General features: G+C 43.8%; 1 pseudogene; it reads right to left on the reverse strand.

Moving 5' to 3' along the window:
• Positions 1-549: 549 nt before the first annotated feature.
• Positions 550-3,297, reverse strand: LOC146490411 (uncharacterized; annotated as a pseudogene).
• Positions 3,298-24,131: the final 20,834 nt, after the last annotated feature.

Genomic DNA, 24,131 nt, shown 5'->3' on the forward strand with positions numbered 1-24,131 from the left:
CTGATAAAAACTGCTCAGTGTTTTCTTCAAGTCGCAGCGATTAAAGTCAACAAGAACAATATTAGGAGCCTCAGGAGAGAGAGATTGTAGTGAGTGGATGACGTTAGAGATGGTGTCAGTTGCATTCTTAGGATTCGCTTTAGGATGGACGTAAACGACGGTGACGTTGATCTGTGGGAATTCCCTCGGCAGATAAAACGGCCTCAAAGACACAGAGAGGAGCTCAATGTCAGGCAGACATACTTGTCTTACTTCTCAAAAAAGTAATCCCATTACCTTACAGATTACCCATTTTCAAAAGTAATTAATTACTTAGTTACTTAGTTACTTAGTTACTTTTAAAAAAAACATGATACACTACCTGGATGCGTGATAAAGCAATAGACCTTTTGGGCCAATTCTATTTTTTCTGCATAATCCATCATATAAAAGTGAATCAAATGGAAAAGTGTCTTTTTAAAAAATTGTTTATTACTTTTAATCTTAACTTTATAAACAGTGCATCAAACAAAAAATTTATTAAATTGAACAGTCTTTGACTTTAATAAATTTGTTTAACATTTGAACATATTTCTGCACATTACACCATATTTTAAGAAAATAAAGACTTAAACTGTATTTCTGCATACTCCAGCATGTAACATAAATTATTTTTGTGTGTACACACACACATCCTTTCATATAAATACAGCAAAAAATAAATAAATAAAATAAATAAAATTAACAATAACATCTTTTAACAGTTGGTAAAGTGCAGAGAGGCATAATATTGAGATTACAAAAACAGAAATTGCTATTGCATGCTACATTTAGGCTCTTAATCCAGTCTCATTTTGTGGCAACCCTGAAAAATACCTTGGTTTTATTATTTTCTTTTGGACTGAAACAGTGGTTATATCGCATCAGCAGAAGCTTCTCAAACCTTCTATCAGACATTCTGTTCCTTTTTGGGGAAAGCACCAATCCACCTAAACTGAACAGCCGTTCCACTGGTGCACTGGATGGAGTTGGACTGTTGTATTTCATGTACATCTTTTTGAGATTTGGGAACTGATTCAGAATCTCAAGCTCATAGCCTGACCTTAAAAAGTCCGTTACTTCTTTTTCTGCTGAGAAGCTTTCTGTGGGCTGATTCTGAAATTAAAAAAAGTCCATTTTGCCTGGGCTGGCTGGCATTTGGGACACATTAGTGTTCTCAGTTGCAGGAGCAGCTTTACGACACTCTGTTATCAGGAGCTCCTTCACATACTCTCTCCTATGCTCATCTCTCAGCCAACGAAGTTTAAACTTGGGACAAGTGGCCGCTGCGAGAAGTCCTTCTTGGCTATCCAGAACAGCATCAAAACGAGTCTTGATGGCCTGTAACATACAATATGATGCATCTAAGAATAAAATTATTTTACTATATAATTACCTATTGTCATTATTTTGTGGGCTTTACAGCTCTAAACCATCTATATTTTCTATTATCAATACTGTCTGAGATTTAATTTTGGTTGAGGCTTTTGTTGATATTATGATTAATATTCATGATTAATGATGATCAATGTCCCTGATATTTAACAAGGGGTGAATACTTGGTCTTTTATTCTATCATTTTAATAATTGTACACGCTGCTTAAAACAAAGTATAACATCCACCCACTGTGAATGGTATAATAAATTTAACAAATCCACCCAAAGCAATTAATAATAATCTTACCTTTACAATGACATCTGGAAGGCTGGCTGTCATTCTAGAGAGGTCATCTTTCAGGGCAAGCGTCTTTGACATCAGGCTTGTGAGTGTTGGCAGTAAAGCCCCATAGGTGCACTCATCCCCTTGTAAAATGTCCAGAGCCACTGTCAGGGGCTTCATCACAGTACAGTACTCTTTCAAGAACTGGTACTCCCTTTCATTAAGGCACTTGATTCCCAGTTTTACACACAGGGGATTAAGTTCATTCAAGGGAATTGTGATGATTCTAGAAATGGCCTCATACAGGAAATTCCATCTTGTGGATGTTGGTACCATTAGTTTCCTCCGGCTGACTTCCTCCACCTGTTCAGAGGCTAATGTTGATCGACTTGCTTTAGTCCAAAGAGCAGAACATTTTGCAATGCTACTCCTATATACAGCCTTGGTGTCTGCACAGGAATTTAGATGTTTGTCAACATCGCTTGTTGAAATCAAGTTAATTGTGTGCGATGCACATCTGTAGTGTGGAGGGAGGCTAAACTGTGCATCACCAGATGCAGTTGAAAGAGCTTCTATGACATCAGTAAAGGTCGGTTCCTCGTCATCACCCTCTTCATTTTCAGATTCAGACTCCAAATGACAGGGCTGATATACTCTGAATGCTTTGGCAAAATTGGATGCATTATCCGTTACAGTGGCAATAACTTTGCCTTGTAGTCCATATGATGAATGGATTTCTTCAATCTCTGCTCCAATTACATCATAGGTATGGCTGCCTCTAATTCTCTTGCATGCTAGGGCGGCCTTGTTGCGTTGTAATGTGGAATTAATCCAGTGAACTGTTACACCCATAAAACTTTTATTATTTACCGTCCAGATGTCGGCAGTGGTGGAAACAAACTCTGCCTCTTCGAGTGTAGCCTTCAAGTTAGTTCATTTTGTCATATTCTCTCTCAAGCTGTCCTACAAATGACTTTCTCTGGAGCAGCTTGACACCACTTTTAGTTGGTATTTTTTCTACGATGCGTCGGAATGATTCAGAGTCTACAGTGGAAATCGGCAACATGTCCTCGACGATATAGGCAGCGACGAGCTTCTTCAGTTCAGCGGCACTAATAAGTCCTGTCGTTCTTACGTCTAGTTTAACCTGTTTAGCAGGAGTGGGTCCATCTGAGGTTTGCCTGGTGGAAGTAGATGTGGTAGCCACAGCGGTCACTTCAGTGAGGGGATCCTGGGGGTTTTCTGTCAATTTAACATTCTTGTGGCAGCGTGCTATGTGCTTGCTCAGGTTGGAAGTGGAATTTTTCGACGTAGAAAGAGGTTTACTTCCGATGCAGAGTGTACAACGTACGCTTATGTTTTTGTCGCTTTTTAAAGAGTCAAATTCAAAGTAATGTCGGTATTTCCAAGTATTAAATGCTGTGCGATCGTACTCTATCTCTCGCTCCATGTTTTCTATTGTTGATTTACACACGCGCTACCACAGCCGTCACACTCACTTACGTCATTGTCATGAGACATTCTCGCAAAAGATCACGGTTTTAGTAACGTAGTAACGCAGCGTTCCTACGGGAAAGTAACGGTAATCTAATTACCGTTTTTGTAATAGTAATCCCTTACTTTACTCGTTACATGAAAAAAGTAATCCAATTACAGTAACGCGTTACTTGTACTGCCCTTGTACTTGTACTTGTTACTGCCAATCTCTGCACAGCAGAGAGATGAATCTGGCATTGACATTTGACATCACAGCAGAGAAGCGAGTCTGGCATAGATATTTGACATCACAACAGAGAAGCGAGTTTGGCATTGATATTTGACATCACAACAGAGAGACGAATCTGGCATTGACATTTGACATCACAAAAAAGAGAAGCGAGTCTGGCATTGACATTTGACATCAAAACAGAGAAGCGATTCTGTCATTGATATTTGACATCACAACAGAGAAGCGATTCTGTCATTGATATTTGACATCACAACAGAGAAGCGAGTCTGGCATTGATATTTGACATCACAACAGAAAAGCGAATCTGGCATTGACATTTGACATCACAACAGAGAAGCGAATCTGGCATTGACATTTGACATCACAAAAAAGAGAAGCGAATCTGGCATTGATATCTGACATCATAACAGAGAAGCGAGTCTAGCATTGACATTTGACATCACAACAGAGAAGCGAATTCTGGCATTGAAATTTGACATCACAACAGAGAAGCGTGATCTGGCATTGATATTTGACATGACAACAGAGAAGCGAAGTCTGACATTGATATTTGACATCACAAAAAGAGAAGCGAGTCTGGCATTGACATTTGACATCACAACAGAGAAGCGAATTCTGGCATTGACATTTGACATCACAACAGAGAAGCGATGTCTGGCATTGATATTTGACATCGACAACAGAGAAGCGAATTCTGACATTGAATATTTGACATCACAACAGAGAAGCGAGTCTGGCACTTATATTTGACATCACAACAAAGAAGCGAGTCTAGCATTGATATTTGACATCACAACAGAGAGTTGAATATTGCATTGACATTTGACATCACAACAGAGAAGCGAGTCTGGCATTGATATTTGACATCACAACAGAGAAGCGAATCTGACATTGATATTTGACATCACAACAGAGAAGCGAGTCTGGCACTTATATTTGACATCACAACAAGAGAAGCGAATCTGGCATTGATATTTGACATCACAACAGAGAAGCGAGTCTGGCATTGATATTTGACATCACAACAGAGAGATGAATCTGGCATTGATATTTGACATCACAACAGAGAAGCGAGTCTGGCATTGATATTTGACATCACAGCAGAGAAGCGAGTTTCGCATTGATATTTGACATCACAACAGAGAAGCGAGTCTGGCATTGACATTTTACATCACATTAGAGAAGCGAGTCTGGAATTGATATTTGACATCACCACAGAGAAGCGAGTTTCCCATTGATATTTGACATCACAACAGAGAAGCGAGTCTGGCATTGATTTTTGACATCACAGCAGAGAGGTCAAATCTGGCATTGATATTTGACATCACAAACAGAGAAGCGAGTCTGGCATTGACATTTGACATCACAGCAGAGAAGCGAGTTCTGTCATTGATATTTGACATCACAACAGAGAAGCGAGTCTGGCATTGATATTTGACATCACAACAGAGAAGCGAAGTCTGGCATTGACATTTGACATCACAACAGAGAAGCGAATCTGGCATTGACATTTGACATCACAACAGAGAAGCGTGATCTGGCATTGATATTTGACATCACAACAGAGAAGCGAATCTGGCATTGATATCTTGACATCACAAAAAGAGAAGCGATTCTGGCATTGACATTTGACATCACAACAGAGAAGCGAATTTGGCATTGACATTTGACATCACAACAGAGAAGCGAGTCTGGCACTGATATTTGACATCACAACAGAGAGATGAATCTGGCATTGACATTTGAAATCACAACAGAGAAGCGAGTTTGGCATTGATATTTGACCTCACAACAGAGAGACGAATCTGGCATTGACATTTGACATCACAAAAAAGAGAAGCGAGTCTGGCATTGACATTTGACATCAAAACAGAGAAGCGATTCTGGCATTGATATTTGACATCACAACAGAGAAGGGAGTTTCGCATTAATATTTGACATCACAACAGAGAAGCGAGTCTAGCATTGACATTTGACATCACAACAGAGAAGCGAATTTGGCATTGACATTTGACATCACAACAAAAAAGCTACTCTGGCATTTATATTTGACATCACAACAGAGAGTTGAATATTGCATTGACATTTGACATCACAACAGAGAAGTGTGTCTGGCATTGATATTTGACATCACAACAGAGAAGCGAATCTGACATTGATATTTGACATCACAACAGAGAAGCGAGTCTGGCATTGATATTTGACATCACAACAGAGAGATGAATCTGGCATTGACATTTGACATCACAACAGAGAAGCGAGTCTGGCATTGATATTTGACATCACAACAGAGAGATGAATTTGGCATTGATATTTGACATCACAACAGAGAGATGAATTTGGCATTGATATTTGACATCACAACAGAGAAGCGTGTCTGGCATTGATATTTGACATCACAACAGAGAGATGAATCTGGCATTGATTTTTGACATCACAAAAGAGAGGTCAAATCTGGCATTGATATTTGACATCACAACAGAGAAGCGAGTCTGGCATTGATATTTGACATCACAGCAGAGAAGCGAGTTTCGCATTGATATTTGACATCACAACAGAGAAGCGAGTCTGGCATTGACATTTTACATCACAGCAGAGAAGCGAGTCTGGCATTGATATTTGACATCACCACAGAGAAGCGAGTTTCCCATTGAAATTTGACATCACAACAGAGAAGCGAATCTGACATTGATATTTGACATCACAACAGAGAAGCGAGTCTGGCACTTATATTTGACATCACAACAAAGAAGCGAATCTGGCATTGATATTTGACATCACAACAGAGAGATGAATTTGGCATTGATATTTGACATCACAACAGAGAAGCGAGTCTGGCATTGATATTTGACATCACAACAGAGAGATGAATCTGGCATTGATTTTTGACATCACAAAAGAGAGGTCAAATCTGGCATTGATATTTGACATCACAACAGAGAAGCGAGTCTGGCATTGATATTTGACATCACAGCAGAGAAGCGAGTTTCGCATTGATATTTGACATCACAACAGAGAAGCGAGTCTGGCATTGACATTTTACATCACAGCAGAGAAGCGAGTCTGGCATTGATATTTGACATCACCACAGAGAAGCGAGTTTCCCATTGATATTTGACATCACAACAGAGAAGCGAGTCTGGCATTGATTTTTGACATCACAACAGAGAGGTCAAATCTGGCATTGATATTTGACATCACAACAGAGAAGCGAGTCTGGCATTGACATTTTACATCACAGCAGAGAAGCGAGTTTCGCATTGATATTTGACATCACAACAGAGAAGCGAGTCTGGCATTGACATTTGACATCACAACAGAGAAGCGAGTCTGGCATTGACATTTGACATCACAACAGAGAAGCGAGTCTGGCATTGACATTTGACATCACAACAGAGAAGCGAGTCTGGCATTGATATTTGACATCACAACAGAGAAGCGAGTCTGGCATTGATATTTGACATGACAACAGAGAAGCGAATCTGGCATTGATATTTGACATCACAACAGAGAAGCGAGTCTGGCATTGATATTTCACATCACAACAGAGAAGTAAGTGTGGCATTGATATTTGACATCACAACAGAGAATTGAGTGTGGCATTGATATTTGACATCACAACAGAGAATTGAGTGTGGCATTGATATTTGACATCACAACAGAGAAGCGAATTTGGGATTGATATTTGACATCACAACTGTCACGGTTCTGTGTCAGTTTCCACCCAGTATTTTGAGTTTATTATGTTTTGGTTTAATTTTGCATCAGGGATTGTTTTCTTGTTCTCTTGTTGTGTTAATGATGATGATTATGATGTTTATTATTAGAGTTTCATGTTTCTGTTTGTGTTTAGGATTTGTTCTTCCGTTGTGTCTGCTTAGTATATGTCTAGTTCCATGTTTCATTTTCTGTCTGTCTCTCAATGTCGAGTCTGCGTCTTAGTGTGATGGTTTCTTGTTCCTGTTTTATTTTGAAGTTCTGCGTCTCATGTCAGTTTGTTTAGTTTTACCTCTCGTCTGGTTAATGACTCCCAGCTGTGTCTCCCACCTGTGTGTAATCTCCCCGTGATTCTCTGAGTGTATTTAAGTCGTGTCTTCTGTGTTTGTAGTTGCTGGTCAGTGTGTGTATCCACCCTGCTTCATCTGTGTGTTTCCCTGTTGTCAATCTGTTTCTGCTCGCTCTCGTTCATGTTCATGTTCGTGTTCTGTACTCAGTTTGTTCACAGTATAGTTTAGTCTTTGTTCGGTTCGCCTTTTGTCAATTTTTATTTTGTGTTTAATAAACCACCATCACACCTTTACAAGTGCCTGCGTTTGGATCCTTCTTTATTTTCCACACGGCTCATCTCACTCGCCGTGACAGTACGGACAAGCCAGATATGGATCCAGCGGCATTCACCCCACCCACGGAGCTTCGAAAGCTCATAACGGACTCAGTGTCGAAACTAATCAACCTGTGGCTCGAGCATGAGGGAGAAGCGTTTCTCTACGTTCTAGAAATCAGGCTACAACAGCTTATTTCCGATTATCCCTGGCTGTTGGACTCACTGCACCCGCTCGTAAAAAACTTCATTCTCCACCAACTACACCTCCACACCCCCCCCCCCCCCCCCACCGCTACTGCTCGCCCACTCGCTTCAACGGAGGACGTGCCATCCGTACTCCCGGATGAGGAGTTACCCGGCCCGTCGGAGCCGTCTCCACGGAGGAAGCGACATTCGCGCCGCCGGCGTGGCACCCCACAGCCGGAGTTCAGAATGTCAGAGCAGCCGGCTGTGGTGAGTGAAAGGGACATTTTTGTTGACTCTGTTGCTTCTGTGACTGTTGTTTCTGGGGCAATTTTTTGTATTTCTACTGAGGATAACAATGATTTCTCACCCATGGCCATAGCCTCTAAGACTGCCTGTTCTGAACCCTCGTTCCATGTTTATGACCGTGTCCGCTCCATTGTCCCATCCTCACTTCCATCCCAGTCAAATGCCAGGCCTGTAACGCTGCCCGCAGTTCAGTCAGCAGGCGCGCTGCCCTCAGTTCAGTCAGCAGGCGCGCTGCCCGCAGTTCAGTCAGCAGGCGCGCTGCCCGCAGTTCAGTCAGCAGGCGCGCTGCCCGCAGTTCAGTCAGCAGGCGCGCTGCCCTCAGTTCAGTCAGCAGGCACGCTGCCCTCAGTTCAGTCAGCAGGCGCGCTGCCCTCAGTTCAGTCAGCAGGCGCGCTGCCCTCAGTTCAGTCAGCAGGCGCGCTGCCCTCAGTTCAGTCAGCAGGCGCGCTGCCCTCAGTTCAGTCAGCAGGCGCGCTGCCCGCAGTTCAGTCAGCCACTTCACCATCTATTATGCCTCCACTACAATCGTCTCTGCTACTTGTAGCTCAGTCGCCACTAGCAGCAGCCTACCCACTCATTCACTCAGTCATCATCCTCACAGCCTCATTAAAAGCAGGGAACACACTTCATACAAACTTTAGCTGGTTCACTTAAGCTGGCCATCTCAGAGACAGTTGCTCCCTCTAGGGCATCCCCAGAGGCTGGGTGTCAGTCACCAGCCAAGTCTGGACCCCTAGAGGTCAAGATGCCAGCACCAGCAGCTTCACTAGAGGACTTTACTGAGCAGTCTCAGCCGTCATCCCCTGCTGAGAGCTCCAGTGAGTTCACCCCTCTGCCCCTGTCCTCTGCTGGAGGACCAGAGGGACCCATTCAGCCATCTATCTCAGCTGGAGGGCCGGAGGAGCCCGTCCAGCCTCACGCCACGTCAGCTGGAGGGCCCGAGTTGCCCGTCCAGCCTCAGGTTTCGTCTGCTGGGGGTTCGGGAGAACCCAGCCAGCCTCAGGTTTTGTCTGCTGGGGGTTCGGGAGAACCCAGCCAGCCTCAGGTTTCGTCTGCTGGGGGTTCGGGAGAACCCAGCCAGCCTCAAGTTTTGTCAGCTGGAGGGTCCGAGGAGCCCATCCAGCCTCATGCCACGTCTGCTGGAGGGTCCGAGGAGCCCACCAAGCACCACGCCTCGTTAGCTGAGGGTCCTGGAGGACCCAGCCAGCACATCCTCACATCTGCTGACGGTCCGGGGAAGTCTGTTCAGCCGTCATCTGCTGACTCATCCCCCGCGACTTCTACATCACCGCCTGCAGCATCGCTGCCGTCAGGTTCCGCAGCCGTCCCGCTGCCGCCTGGTCCCGCAGCCGTCCCGCTGCCGCCTGGTCCCGCAGCCGTCCCGCTGCCGCCTGGTCCCGCAGCCGTCCCGCTGCCGCCTGGTCCAGCATCCGTGCCTTCATCCACGCCTGGTCCAGCCTCCGTGCCTTCATCCACGCCTGGTCCAGCCTCCGTGCCTTCATCCACGCCTGGTCCTGCCTCCCTGCCTTCATCCACGCCTGGTCCTGCCTCCGTGCCTTCATCCACGCCTGGTCCTGCCTCCGTGCCTTCATCCACGTCTGGTCCTGCCTCGTCTGGTCATGCCTCGTCTGGTCCTGCGGTTGCCACACCGCCTTTTTGCCCGTTGCCGTGTGCACGGTTGGCCCCCTGATCTGTTTTGGCTTTTGTTTGGTTTTTGGTTTAATCTGGACTCTTGTGCTCCTTGTTTTTTGTTTCAGACCCTCCTTCCTGGACCCCCTCCGCCCGCCCTGGTCTGGTTCTCGGTTTTGTTGTTCTGTTTTCTGTTTAGGGCTGTCGGGAGCCAGCCCTTGGAGGGGGGGGTACTGTCACGGTTCTGGGTCAGTTTCCACCCAGTATTTTGAGTTTATTATGTTTTGGTTTAATTTTGCATCAGGGATTGTTTTCTTGTTCTCTTGTTGTGTTAATGATGATGATTATGATGTTTATTATTAGAGTTTCATGTTTCTGTTTGTGTTTAGGATTTGTTCTTCGGTTGTGTCTGCTTAGTATATGTCTAGTTCCATGTGTCATTTTCTGTCTGTCTCTCAATGTCGAGTCTGCGTCTTAGTGTGATGGTTTCTTGTTCCTGTTTTATTGTGAAGGTCTGCGTCTCATGTGAGTGTGTTCAGTTTTACCTCTCGTCTGGTTAATGACTCCCAGCTGTGTCTCCCACCTGTGTGTAATCTCCCTGTGATTCTCTGAGTGTATTTAAGTCGTGTCTTCTGTGTTTGTAGTTGCTGGTCCGTCTGTGTATCCACCCTGCTTCACCTGTGTGTTTCCCTGCTGTCAATCTGTTTCTGCTCACTCTCGTTCATGTTCAGGTTCGTGTTCTGTACTCAGTTTGTTCCCAGTATAGTTTAGTCTTTGTTCGGTTCGCCTTTTGTCCATTTTTATTGTGTTTAATGAACGACCATCACACCTTTACAAGTGCCTGCGTTTGGATCCTCCTTTATTTTCCACACGGCTCATCTCACTCACCGTGACAACAACAGAGAAGCGTGTCTGGCATTGATATTTGACATCACAACAGAGAAGCGAGTCTGGCATTGATATTTGACATCACAACAGAGAAGCGAGTCTGGCATTGTTATTTGACATCACAACAGAGAGACTGGATGTGATGTCAGACCCCTCTAAATCGTGTAATTTACAGATATTTAATTCCAATGATTTGACTGCATCATTGTGTATTTGAGTTATGACCCAAACTCTCTTTCAAATTTGTGAATAAATTCACATCCCCCTGTGACCTCATAATTACACCACAGTTCAGATGGGATGAATGAGTCATGAGGTCACACCAACAGTGACAACATCAGCAGTGACATCACTAAAGTTGCCAGGTGAGTCCATAAATAGAACCCGTGACGTGGAGCAGGTACTGTCGTTTTGGACGATGCCACGACACAGGTATAGACGCAAACGTGCTTCTCGCCCCGTTCACAGACGCAGGAGAGCCCACAAGGCCTCGGGTGTCCGCAGACGTGGGAGAAGATACCGTCGCAGACATTAGACAATCTCAATAAACATGTAGGATGAACATCAAAATGTGGTCCAATCAAGTTTTTTTTAGATAATATATGTTGTTGTTGTTTTGAGTGTGTTTGTTATCAATGTTGTGAAAAAAGTTAAGCTTAGTAAGCCATCAAGCACTGATTACTCGTAGAAGAGCACCAATAGGAGACAGAACTAATTAGAAGGTGTTATTATTCAGTCTGTACATCGAATAGAAGGCACTAACCACAAGGTGATCTTCAATGCATCTCTGTGTGAATGTGAACGGGGCGAGAAGACCCCCACTGACTGCATGTCTTTAGACTGTGGGAGGAAGCTGGAGAGAACATGCAGACTCCACACAAAGACCCCGGCCTGATGGGGTTAGGGTCCTGAGTTTGATACCCCAAACTGAACGCAGGACAGAGGAAGGGATGGGTGATGTTCATGTGTGCCCAGGTGTATGATGTGGCTCTTTGCGGTGACACAGTAAAAAATGTGGCTGTTTGTCTGTGACTGGTTGGCTGCCCCAGCCCTGGCCCTTCATGTATTTCAGTAATGTCTTTTTCTCCCGTCTCCTCCTCTCGTTTACATGTTTTGCCCTTATGACCCATTCCTTCTGTCACGTGTGTTTTCCCCCCAGCCATCATGTTCTGTTTGTGCTTAGTTATGTCCATGTCTCATCTCTAGTCCTCTTTTCCCTCTGTATGTATTTACAGTGTACGTGTTCCTCGTCGGTTCGTCATGCTAAGTCTGCGTGTCTTATTCCGTCATGTGTCACGTATCACTCCAGATCTCACTGACCTTAACTAATAATAACTGTTTTCTGAGTGTTATGTCTAAAAGGTATTGCACAATCGCCTCTAGTAGAGGATCAGGTTTGTTTTCCACTGATAATGGATTTTAACATGACTGACCAATGATTGTGGAGCACGTCCATGTAGGATCTTATAAATACAACGAGCAAACTTAAATGTTTTAAAATGTTCAAAACTTAATATATTATATTTCTGAAGTATGACGGAAGGAAAAAGTTTCATATTTTTAAAAATATCCAATTTCATATGATCAAATTTATGTCAAAAAGTTCATATTTATTCCTCCTATGTCATGTGTGAGTACTGTACTGTAAATGTCATATATATCAGATGATACTGATAACCTAATGCTAATAACTATGCAGAGGTCTCTAGGCCTCGACTTTCGTGGAGCATGTGAAGTTTGGGGCAGAGTGGACAAAGAAAAGTTTCTCAGCAGGTTCAACAGGTTGCTACAACACAGGCCGATGAAGTATTGCACTCACTCATCCAAACTGGCAAACATGTAACATACACCCTAAGACTGATCCTGCTTTTTACTCCTTTGCTATGATTTAATTTGATATTATGTAGCCATGGCGACAGTTTGCATAGATTAGAATGTTAGATTCCTGTGATGTCATCAATGCCCGATGTTTTGTTTTAATGTCTTGTGATAGTTCTAAGTGCAGACAAAGTCAGAGTTCAAGTGAGTTTAGTCCAATTTTGATCCAGTTTCTGACATGTGGTCAAAATCTTGGCCGACCTTTACCACACCACGTGCTGTGGGTGTGCGTAAATATCTAGGTGAGTAAAGTCTCCTTTACCTGTTAAATTCAATTTGTTTTGTCTCTCTGTTGAGGACTTTGAAGAAGAATACGAAGAGCAGGATAAGCTGGGTGAAGGAGGCTTTGGGACTGTCTTCTTTGGAAAACGCAGAGAAGACAATTTCCCAGTATGTCTTCTTATGTGTGCACTTTACAATTCTTCTAGTTCCTCCTGTTCTCTTTTTCTAAAACACATTTTCTCTGTAATGCAGGTGGTGATTAAGCATGTTGCTCAGTTTTTAGTCAGCTACCTACCAGTGGTAAGAAATGTTTGTCTTTTTCTGTTGTTTTCCCCCAACGTGTACCTCAAACAGCCTAATGTTTGAACACTGACAATGTGAGCAATGTGACGCCCGCTTAAAACGACTGGTATGACTTGGAAGACGAACTCATTATGGTCTTTGAAAGGCCAAAAAAACATAGACTTGGAAGCCTACCTGGCAAACAGAAGAACCTTTGTGCACGAGAGGGAGGTTAAGGTCAGCGAGTGGCAAGATAACATATATGGCAAACTTTAATGGATAATGTAAATCTGATTATTTGAACGTATTTTTCATTTGTCTGTCTGGTCATAATGAGACAGCTGGTACATGCAGCTGCTGAAATGCAATCCAAGGGTGTCTACCATCTAGACATTAAGCCAGACAACATTGTGTTTGACACATCGCCTGATCATCCAGCATTTCTATGTGTCAAATTCATCGATTTTGGTATTGGAGTCCCTTTTAGACCAGAAGCAGTCACACGAAGAAATGGTAGGTCATCAGCCTTACTGTTTAAATGTCCTTGCCTGCCCACACGCTTAGAGTCCACATGACTTCCTTACCATGAATAATTACTCTCTGGATTTTAGGGACCAAATCAGCCGCTGTAAACTGGCAGGACTTTAATGCCACCACAGCAGATTGCGTCACAGTTTTGCAGCTGGGTGCGGTGATGGATTGGCTGGTACGTCACATCATCCCTGATGACAACAACACATCTGAGATGCACACTGACATTTCAGAGGGTAAGCTGAATGTTAATTCTTTAACCTGTCGCATTACAAAAACTTGAAGAAATCCCCCAAAGAAACCAAATTCCAAGAAATCCAAACATGGTAATGTTTGCACACACTTGTGATTATGTGTAGAGGTCCACCCTACCAGCCAACCTCAGGACTCTATGCATGCACACATTAATGCACATACATCGGCACACATTCTGGCATTGATATTTGATGTCAAATATCAATACAGGAGTCGTCTTTCTTCTGTGATGTCAAATATCAATCCCAGTCAGTCAAGCCAGAGCTGAAATCACCAGAAAGTGCCGATGAGAGTGGCTTGATGACAAACTGTGTGACCTATATGACATCAAGCTGTATGAATTCATGACATCAAGCTGTATGAATTCATGACATCAAGCTGTATGAATTCATGACATCAAGCTGAATGCCTTATATGCAGTGATGGGAATTACGGCACTACAAGTAACGGCGTTACTAACGGTGTTGCTTTTCAAGTAATGAGTAATCTAACTAATTACTATTTTTATTGTTACAACGCCGTTTCCATTACTAGCAAGAACTTCTTCCTGCTCTTGCTCTTGACGAAGGCGGTCACACTTTTCTCCTCTCCTCCTCCTCCTCTCCCTTAGCGCTCCTGCTTAGCCTCTTGCGTCCTTGTCTAGTCTGGTGTTTTTTGTGTTACTTTTCCCTGGAACACTCTCTCACAGTCTGTTCTCTAAAACCTAAAAGAGGAATTCTGGATTTGATCAACTGGTCCCTAAATGCAATTGACACCCCTTTCTCAACGAGAAGTCTGGGCTTGGGTGAGCCTGAGTGCTGAAGATATCTACCTATTCGGAACCGTGGTAACAGGGTTCTGGCTGATCGGAGCTGGCTTGGCCCTGACTTATCAAAGAATTAAGAAAGCGGAACCGGCTGTTCAAACCCCCACAAGGCTGCCCTCTGGGATTGATTGATTGATTGATAAGATCTTGGAAAGGTTACGGCTGCTGTGAATACTCAGAATAAGATCTCTGAGTGCAGACTGGATTACATCTCGGGGAGGCACACTGTGGTCGTGAGTTCTCAGAATCGGCTCCTTGAGCACAAGAAATGACAACGTCACAGAACGCAAGTATGGCGAAGCTCGCGGCTCTCCAACGGGAGATTGAGAGACCAGTGTTGGACTGTAGAACTGCTTTGAAATTCATATGAGCTGTTCGCACTAAAGTAAAAACCACTATCACTTCATGCGGATACCCTAACAAAAACACCCTGATAACGACTGTGTTTAGTCTGTTCCTTCCCATTCCATGCAAGGCCACCTGGGTTGGCTGGAAGACTGTTTACTTAGCCTAGCAGGGCGAAGGACACTGTCTCAGCTGAACTCTGGACACGCACACACATACATATACACTGATATGCACACACTCATCCCCCCTCCCTTTCCAAACGCCTTCGATGCTTATTCCCTTCCGATGCTGACGGGGATCAAGGAGACCAGCGCACAGGCTGCAGGCCCGGATGTAGTGTCTAATTCGGCTGTCTCTCACCCTTTACCCACCCCTGTTACTTGTCATGTGTTTCTTTGGTGTATTAAGAGTTTTTTCATGTGCAGAGGTGTTTTTTTCTGTTCTCAAACTGATCTCCCTGTTGGAGCTCAGTCTGGGAGGAGTTATTTTTTTCTCCTTATCTTTCCTCGTGTGGTGCATTTTCCATTGTTATACCTCTCTGACCTGTCTTCCCCATGTGATGTTTGTGTAATGTATGTATAGTCGGAGGGTAAGATGGCGCCGCCATTGCGTGTAATAGGTCGGCAGCCTTATGAAATTTCCCCTTGTGGGACTAATAAAGGTATATCAAATCAAATCAAATCAAAGAAAATGCGGTGCGGTCGCGTTACTATTTTTCAACACAAGCTGTGAACCCACGAGGAAGCTGTGTTCAGCTTACCGCATCTTATATCAGTTGCACGGAAGTAGATGTAAGTAATCTGGGCACTACTGCTTTAAGCAGCTGTGCATGTTCCTGTACGCTGCAGCTGAACTGATGTCTTGAATTTGCTGTCTTGTGATATTTTCTGCCATTTTGATGGTTTTGTCTTTGATAGTCTTCGCAGAGAGAGGCATCGCTCGGATTTTCTGCACAGAGATTGTGCACTCTGGTTTTCAAAGTCAACGAATAGGTGTTCTGAAATCTTAATGAATGATTCCTTCATATATTCTCTGTCTGTCAACGGCTTCCCACGCCTGACCATTTCCTGAGCGGCCACAAAACTTGCATATGCAGACTTCATCCACTTCTTGAATTGATTTTTCCACAGATCAGCCTTCCAAATCACTTCCAAAAAGGCTTTTTTCCTCTCTTCTCCCTCTGGATATTTTTCAGCAAAGGCTGTGTTTTTATTTCGATATTTAACCTTTTTTTGTTAGCCAGTTTCTCTCCACAAATTAGGCATTCTGGTAGGCCACTCTCGTCAGAAGTAAATGCAAATGAATCTGCCCAGGCATCATTAAATGTTCTATTTTCTTCTGATATTTTTCTTTTCTTACATTTCTCCATACTTGGCCGACCCGGGGTTGAAAGTCTCCATAAACGCACGGCGTTTTGGCGGGTACACCGGCTTCCACGTTATGCGACGCTTATTTTGAGCAACAAAAATACTAAAATATAATTTTATGTTAATATTTCAAGATCACAATAATCTTCCAATTTAGAACTATAATTTTAAAAAAGAAGGGTTGTGAGTCTGCAAAGAGACAAGATGCTGCATATGTCGCTGCCCTGTGCCTAACATGCTGTCACGTAAAGGAATGTTATTTTTCTGTCACTGTGTTATTATTCACATGCACAATCATTATTTCATCATTACTTCATTAGTCTGTATCACTTATCATTATCATTATCCGGTTATCATCCTTATTATCATGTATCATTTACCACTCAGTATATTTGCCAGGGCACGCAGAATGACACATTCTAGATGCAATGCTTCATCATGCAGCATAGTGATGGGTCCACAGTAAGTCAGATGAGGACGCTGAACTTTCGGTGGCCGAGACCAACAATCTTACACAACAGCACACTCGTCTTACACAATTGTTATGTTCCCAGACGCTGATGATGGGAAACATCTGGTTTCAAGTCTGGGAAAGGGTTGTTGTTGTTCTGATAAGATGACTCCCAGGAATTGTTCTGACGTCATAAAGGCTATAAAGCTTTCTGTATCGGGGCCGAACGGGAAGACCGGCCTCCCACACTGTATAATACGTGTGTGTTTAATAAATCACTTTTTGGACACTCCCTAGGACTCTGTCTGCGCTTACTTTTCCTTCCAAATCAAAAAGAACCATTACATTTTGGTGCCGAAACCCGGGAAAAGAAAAAAGGAAAGGAAAAGAGAAAGAAAAGGAACTAAAATAAGCAAAGAAAATAAAAGTGTGGAAGTGTGAGTGAGAAATTGTCTCCAACTGGTGAAGCAGTGATGCTAGAGGTCACCTTATTCCCCTGCTGGACACAAAATGAAAACATAATTTGGAGTGTTGTGGACGAAAATAACTGATAACAACATCAAGAAGATTTTTTGTGTTTGCGGTTATGAACAACTAAAAATTCACATTTGGGGTTTAAAGTCAGTAGAGTTCAAAACAAAATAAGTAGAGATGTGTTGTTTTAGGAGTGATGAAAACATCTGGAGTCACAGTGAATAATGAGAGTCTCTCAGTCTGTCGTTTACAGGTGGGGAAACGGACCTGAATCACTTCTCCATGGGCAGCAGTCGGAAGAAAATTATAGGTTAAAATCATTAGAAACAAAAATAGGAACACCCAGCCAGAATTTTTGGCTGAATTGTTTTGCAGCTTCCCATCCTCATCCTGAACAAGCAAGCTCCAAGGAAGCTAATCTCTCCCTGAAGACACAGAGTGCAGTTCCAGAAGCACGAGCATGAACATTAACAATGGACAGAAGTCCAAGAGACAATACCGGAGTTCTGAGCAGAGAGGTCCAGCAGCGCTGTGGGCAAACGGCATCAGAAAGAGAAGATCCACCATCTGGATTGGATGGATGGAGATGCGTTTCCAGCAAGCTGCAACCTCACTGTGTGTGAAGGACCTTTGAGGAGACTGCCTGAGTTTGACATTTGCCATGTTTGGAGCGAGATGGCAGTGAGAGAGACAGTGGGACAAAGAGATACACGGGACAAAGCTGAAGAGAACTGACTGCCATTGGACTGAAAAGTGGGAGAAAAGAACGGAGAGGAAAGGAGCAGAAGAGGACTGAGGCTGCTGTTGTAGTTTGGGGAATTAAATTGGGTTAAGGAATCCGGGGAGACAAGCGCCTGCCTGGGAGTGGAGGATTGACACAGTGTCCAGACCACCACAAAAGGGGGAGGAAGACAAGCACTGAGGTATGCAAGTGTACTGGTAGAAAAAATGAAAAGATAACACCACACCTTCACATGATATGCACTAGAGATAACACAGAATCATACATAAAGTGTAACACATTAAAAGAGGGCATTTGTAGGAGGGGGTTAACAACACACAGTGTGGTTGCCGATGGTAACCTGCAAACATTTGGGGTTTAGCTGTGCCTGACTATGTCAGAGTTTTTCATTTAGATGTTTCTGAAACAAACTTAGGAGTGAACGGAGTTTGTTTCAGAAAAAAGGGGGAAGGTACATAAAAGGATACATAGAAATAGAAAATGTATTAACCCGACTAACACACACACACACACACACACATACGCGATCAGCTCATTAGGATCAAACACAATTTTAAGAAGGTAATACGGTTACCAGCATCCTGTCTGGTTTATTAAGTGGATTGAGAACTGATACATAGACTGAATTAGTCTTATGTTGGGGAAGATGATAGCAGGGGTGAACAGAATCCTGCACCCAGAGTTTAAATGAGTGAAACTAGCAGATTTTTTGTTTTGTTTTGTTTTGTTTTTGTTTCTGAAGTATGGGGAAAGTTTTACCATGCCACCAAGTTTAGATTTGGTATTTTTTCACTTATAAGAGTGACAAGTCCTAAGACCGGGTTTCTGTATTTTTATTTACTTTTGTTTTTCAGTTTTATCTTTTATTTTTTTCATTTTATTTTTATTTTATTTTTATTTTTGAACAGTGCACTGATTTTGTTTGTGAATTTCTTTTCTTTGAGCAGATCTGCACGTTGGGAATTAAAAGCGCTACACGTCGTCCAGAAGGTTGTTGCAAGTGAGTTTCTCCACATTAAAATGGGCTCTGGGGAAGCCACTTATTGGGGACAATTAGAATATGAGAGTCCCGGCCTAAGAAGGATTCAGCGAGGTAATCCGATCTAAAGTTCTTTTTTGAAATGACGTCATTTTGCTGAGGGTGGAGATCAAATGCGACGATGGTTTCCACTATCAGCAAAGAAAGAATGAATGGATGAATGAATGGAAATAAAAACAAACTGACTGACTGGTAAAAGCTGACAAAAGCTGATAAGACTTGACCACGACTCAAAGTTAACCTCCACCTAGACAGGACGAAAGGGTGGATGAATTTATGTGTGTTTCTTTTACAGGAGCAGAAAGATGATAGCAACATCCGAGGTTGCGGGAGCTTTGGCCTGCCGTTTTAACTTTTAAATGCCACTTTCTGTGTTTGTAAATTTACCAGGGTTGTGTTATTCATGGGTTTGTGTTGTGTGTTGCTCACAGATGTAACTGTGAGAAAGTGTATACATCTGCGCAGCGCTAACATTTGCATTTTCTTCTCTACAGCATTACAGTTCTTCATGTGGTTTGATCATGTGATTTACCACTGGACAATTGATTGACGTTTGGTTTTTCCACTACAGGATTTCTGGGCTTATGTGTGAAGAAAACTGTGTTTATAGGTTATGACGCCTGATCACCGGGATGGTCAATGTGTGTGGCTAACGTTTGTTTTGCTTTTGTTAAGAGTGCAGGTGCATGTGGAGGATTCGGTAGAAAACAGACAAGTGACATGAGGAAACAAATAAGAGATGCAGTGTTTATGGAATAGTTCAACATGGAGCTCACTAGCTGGCCACTTTTTGAGTTCCTAGTGATAAAGGGGTGGAGTGACATTGCTTAAGGAAAGTCACTGAGTAAATTGTGGAGTAAATTGGGATGATTCATGATTGGAGACAAATTATGGTAATAATAGTGAGTTAATGATTGGAGAAAACCTGCACATGATACTTGTCTGTTGTGCTGAATACTTTATTGCTCTCATGATCTATAGTTGGTTGTAAATAAGAAGTTTGATTTAACAGATTTGTTTTGCAGGATACAGTCTCCAGGTGGAGCTGGGAGTTAAATAGGCTTAACATGTAACTGCTGAGGTAATGTTTTTACACAAGGTTACAGGTTGGCCGGAGATTGTTTTAGAGAGAAGGTGCAACATTCTTGTGCATGTCTCATTGGGGAGTTGAAACATGGAGGAAGCCATGTGCAAGAGGAGGTGAGTATCATAAAATGTAAAGGTCACTCCTCGGGGACTGGCATGGTGGCCAGAGGAAATCAGGAAGCCGATCGAGCTGCGAAAGAGGCAGCAGGCTATAAAGCACTACGGCAGATCGTGCAAATAAGTGTGGAGGAAGAAGTAGGAGTCAACATGTTGGAGGAGGCCAGGAAGGCCCAAGAGGAGGCGGCCCCGGAAGAGAAGGGGGTCTGGAAGAGTCGAGGAGCATGGGAAGAAGGAGGTCTCTGGCGAGGACCTGACGGACGACCGGTGTTGACCGCCAACCTAGCGGAACAGAAGATTGCAGAAGCACATGGGCTTGGCCATGTGGGTGTGGCCCAGATGGAGAGACATCTGTGCCATTGGTGGCATCCCTTTTTGAGGGATATGATTAAGGAGAAAGCTAGGACGTGCCTGATCTGTGGGAGGCACAATCCAAAGCCAGTGATTAAACCAGAGGCAGGTAAGTTCCCTATTCCAGAAAGACTAGGGGAAGAGATTGTCATTGATTTCACTGACATGATTGATGTGGGACCGGGAGGAGTCCGGTATTTGCTGGTGAGTGTGGATGCTCTGACGGGGTGGCCCGAAGCGTGGCCAACAAAAAGGGAGGATGCAAAAAGTGTGATTAAGTGTTTAATCAATCATTACATCCCCCGGCATGGTTTTCCTAAAAGAATTCGGTCAGACAATGGAACTCATTTTAAAAATAAAGATTTGGCAGAAGTAGAACAGAAGCTGGGGTTGCAGCACCGATTTGGGACGGTGTATCATCCTCAGTCCCAGGGGAAGGTGGAAAGAATGAATCTAAACCTGAAGAATAAAATAGCTAAAATTTCTGCTCAGACGGGGCTAAATTGGGTTGCAGCCCTGCCAATTGCATTGATGATAATAAGATGTTGTGTTAATCAATCCACAGGTTTCACACCATATGAGCTGTTGACAGGACGACAGTTTCCAGGTCCTTGGACAACAGTCCCGGCGGAAGAGAGTATAAAAAGTAATAGAAAGCATGCTGAAGGTTGGAAAGAATTAAAAGCTCTTGTGTCTAGTTTCACACAACAGGTTGGAGTGGGGGTGAATGCGGTGGACAGGTCCGTCCCCGACTCCAAGGCGGTGTGGCTGAAGGTCATTAAGCGAAAGTGGAGAGATCCAAGGTGGACGGGGCCATTCGAGGTGACGGCTCGTACCACCAGTGCGGTTCGGCTGAAGGGAAAGGGTGAGACCTGGTTCCATTGGTCTCAATGCGCAGTGGCGGACGAGAGCTTACTCGAGATAAGCTCCACCCAAAGTAACACGGGGGGGAACATAGAGGCAGAATAATCCTCTCCCCCTGTGCAGCGGTTCTCCCCAGCAGTCTACCTGGGGAGACGAAGAAAGAAGAGGAGCGTCACGCGCCAAGCATCAATCCATTCCAGGCTCATGATAGGCTAGGGCTCTAGTAGGAGTCGTAATAGTCTTGCACGTTAATTGCCTACTTTTATACTCATAATCTTATACTCTTATCACCAAGTTTAAGGTAAAAGTAAAAGAGCCTGGAAACAGTGATCATGAAACTGTGGGAAAATTGGAAAATAACGGGAATGTTGGGGTTGATAAGTGTTGTAACGTGTTTGTTTGTTTATTGGCAGACAGGTGAATTGCCCAGACGCAGAGGTCTATCCGCTCCAGAGTCCAAACCGATCGAGTCGTCGAGAAAATTCAAGCGCGAGGTTGGCTCAGGTGGGAACGATGGGTGTCTCAAGGCCAGTGGGGGAGTCGAGTTTGGGTATGTTAATGGGTCCACGACGGCATTCACATTCGATTTGTGTGAGGTAGTTAGATGCCCAGGAGACGGGAGTAGCTGGAGAACATATGATGTGTGGATTTGTTATCACCCTATGGTGTGCTACCCTAAGTCGGTGTGGGGCCCATCACGGGAAGCAGACATTTACAGTTATATAACGGATCAGTGGTGTTCTTGGCAGGATGTGGTTGCTTGGACAGGAGTAGGATGGCAGCCAACAGTGCCACAGGCCCTTGAAGGGATAGCCATTCAGAAAGATTATTCTGTTACACATAACCCTGTCACTCTCTCCCTAGGACCATGGAGTAAACTCCCGGAAGCAGCCTATGAGGGAGGTGCGTTTCTATTTAGTAATAGGGGTAGATAAAGCAGGGACAGATCCAACAGGGATAATTCGGGTGAACTTATTCAATCCAAGATCTAAACCGGTAGGGAATGACACTGTAATGAATCTCACAGAGCAAGTGGATCCCTTAGAGACAGTTACTTACCAGGACTCAGAAGAGAAATGGTTTGTTGCCACAGATTACACTAGATTAAAACCTCAAGAGTTAATAGAGCGTGCCACAGGTTTTGGTGATAGGAATCTTTGGTTAGATTGGGTGGCTCAAAATGCTAAGAGCAGGAAGTGGTTGATTGTGTTGCTTGTGCTACAGCTCGACCTCGTCTGTTCACTGAACCCGCTCCTCTGTATCCAGAGGATGAGTGGGGTTATGATTGTATGCTGAGATTAACTAGAGAGGCGGTGAACACAGGTAACTGCACCACTTTGTCAGGTTTATATCCGCCAATTGATAAACGTACACAACCAGGTTCATTCACACCTAAAAGGGATAATTATACATGTTTTGAGTTCTCTACAGACAGTGTGAGATATACGTTGGGAAGAATTGATCCAAGCTGGTGTCAGAGGACAGTCCCCGGCAGGACTACCAATAATGTAAGTGACCCAAATACTATTATAGGCACCTGGGCAAGGGGTGGGCTATATTATTATTGTGGGCAGTACACCCTTTTGGTACAGGTTCCCCTGGGAAGTGTGGGTACATGTGCTCTGGTGCGCCTAGGAGCACCTTTGATGCTGATAGGGAATAGAGTAGAGACAGTTCCACAGCAAGACACTGGTGTGTTGACAGCTAGACGTAGGAGAAGTATAAGGGGTGTGCACAAATATGACCCAAGATGGGACTCACCAACCTGGATTGACTCAATAGGAGTTCCCAGGGGAGTTCCAGATGAATATAAGTTAGTTAATCAGATAGTGGCCGGTTTTGAAAGTGTGTTTCAAAACCGGCCAGTTATGGATAACTCCAAATAAAAATGTTGATCGCATTAACTATGTTCATTATAATGTGTTGAGACTCTCAAATCTCACAAGGGACGCGGTAGAAGGCCTTGCGGAACAATTGGGACCGACGTCGTTAATGGGAATCCAAAATCGAATGGCCCTTGACATGTTGTTGGCTGAGAAGGGTGGTGTGTGTGCCATGTTTGGGGACATGTGCTGTACTTTTATTCCCAACAATACGGCCCCAGACGGTACAGTGACTAGAGCGCTTGAGAGTCTGAAAATGTTATCTAAAACCATGCATGAGCAATCGGGTGTGAACACTGGACTGGGAGACTGGTTTACGTCTGTCTTTGGGCAATGGAAGAGTGTTGTTATGTCTGCCATGTTTTCTTGTGTTGTTTTTCTTGCTATATTAATGATCGGATGTTGTCTCATCCCTCTGGTCCGGCGAGTTTTAGTAAAGATGCTGGAGAGGGCCCTGAGCTTGGGCTCAGCTGGTTCAGCGGCGCCTGGGTCCATGATGCCCTTGAAGGAGATTGTAAGCTGGAAGGAGGAGTGAGACAAATCCTGGTGTAAGTTGGTCTCGCAAGCGAGCCCAAGAGGAGGAGTTGTCACGTAAAGGAATGTTATTTTTCTGTCACTGTGTTATTATTCACATGCACAATCATTATTTCATCATTACTTCATTAGTCTGTATCACTTATCATTATCATTATCCGG

This window comes from Neolamprologus multifasciatus, unplaced genomic scaffold (genome assembly GCF_963576455.1).
Source record: "Neolamprologus multifasciatus unplaced genomic scaffold, fNeoMul1.2 chr13_unloc_3, whole genome shotgun sequence".
Taxonomy (NCBI): Eukaryota; Metazoa; Chordata; class Actinopteri; order Cichliformes; family Cichlidae; genus Neolamprologus; species Neolamprologus multifasciatus.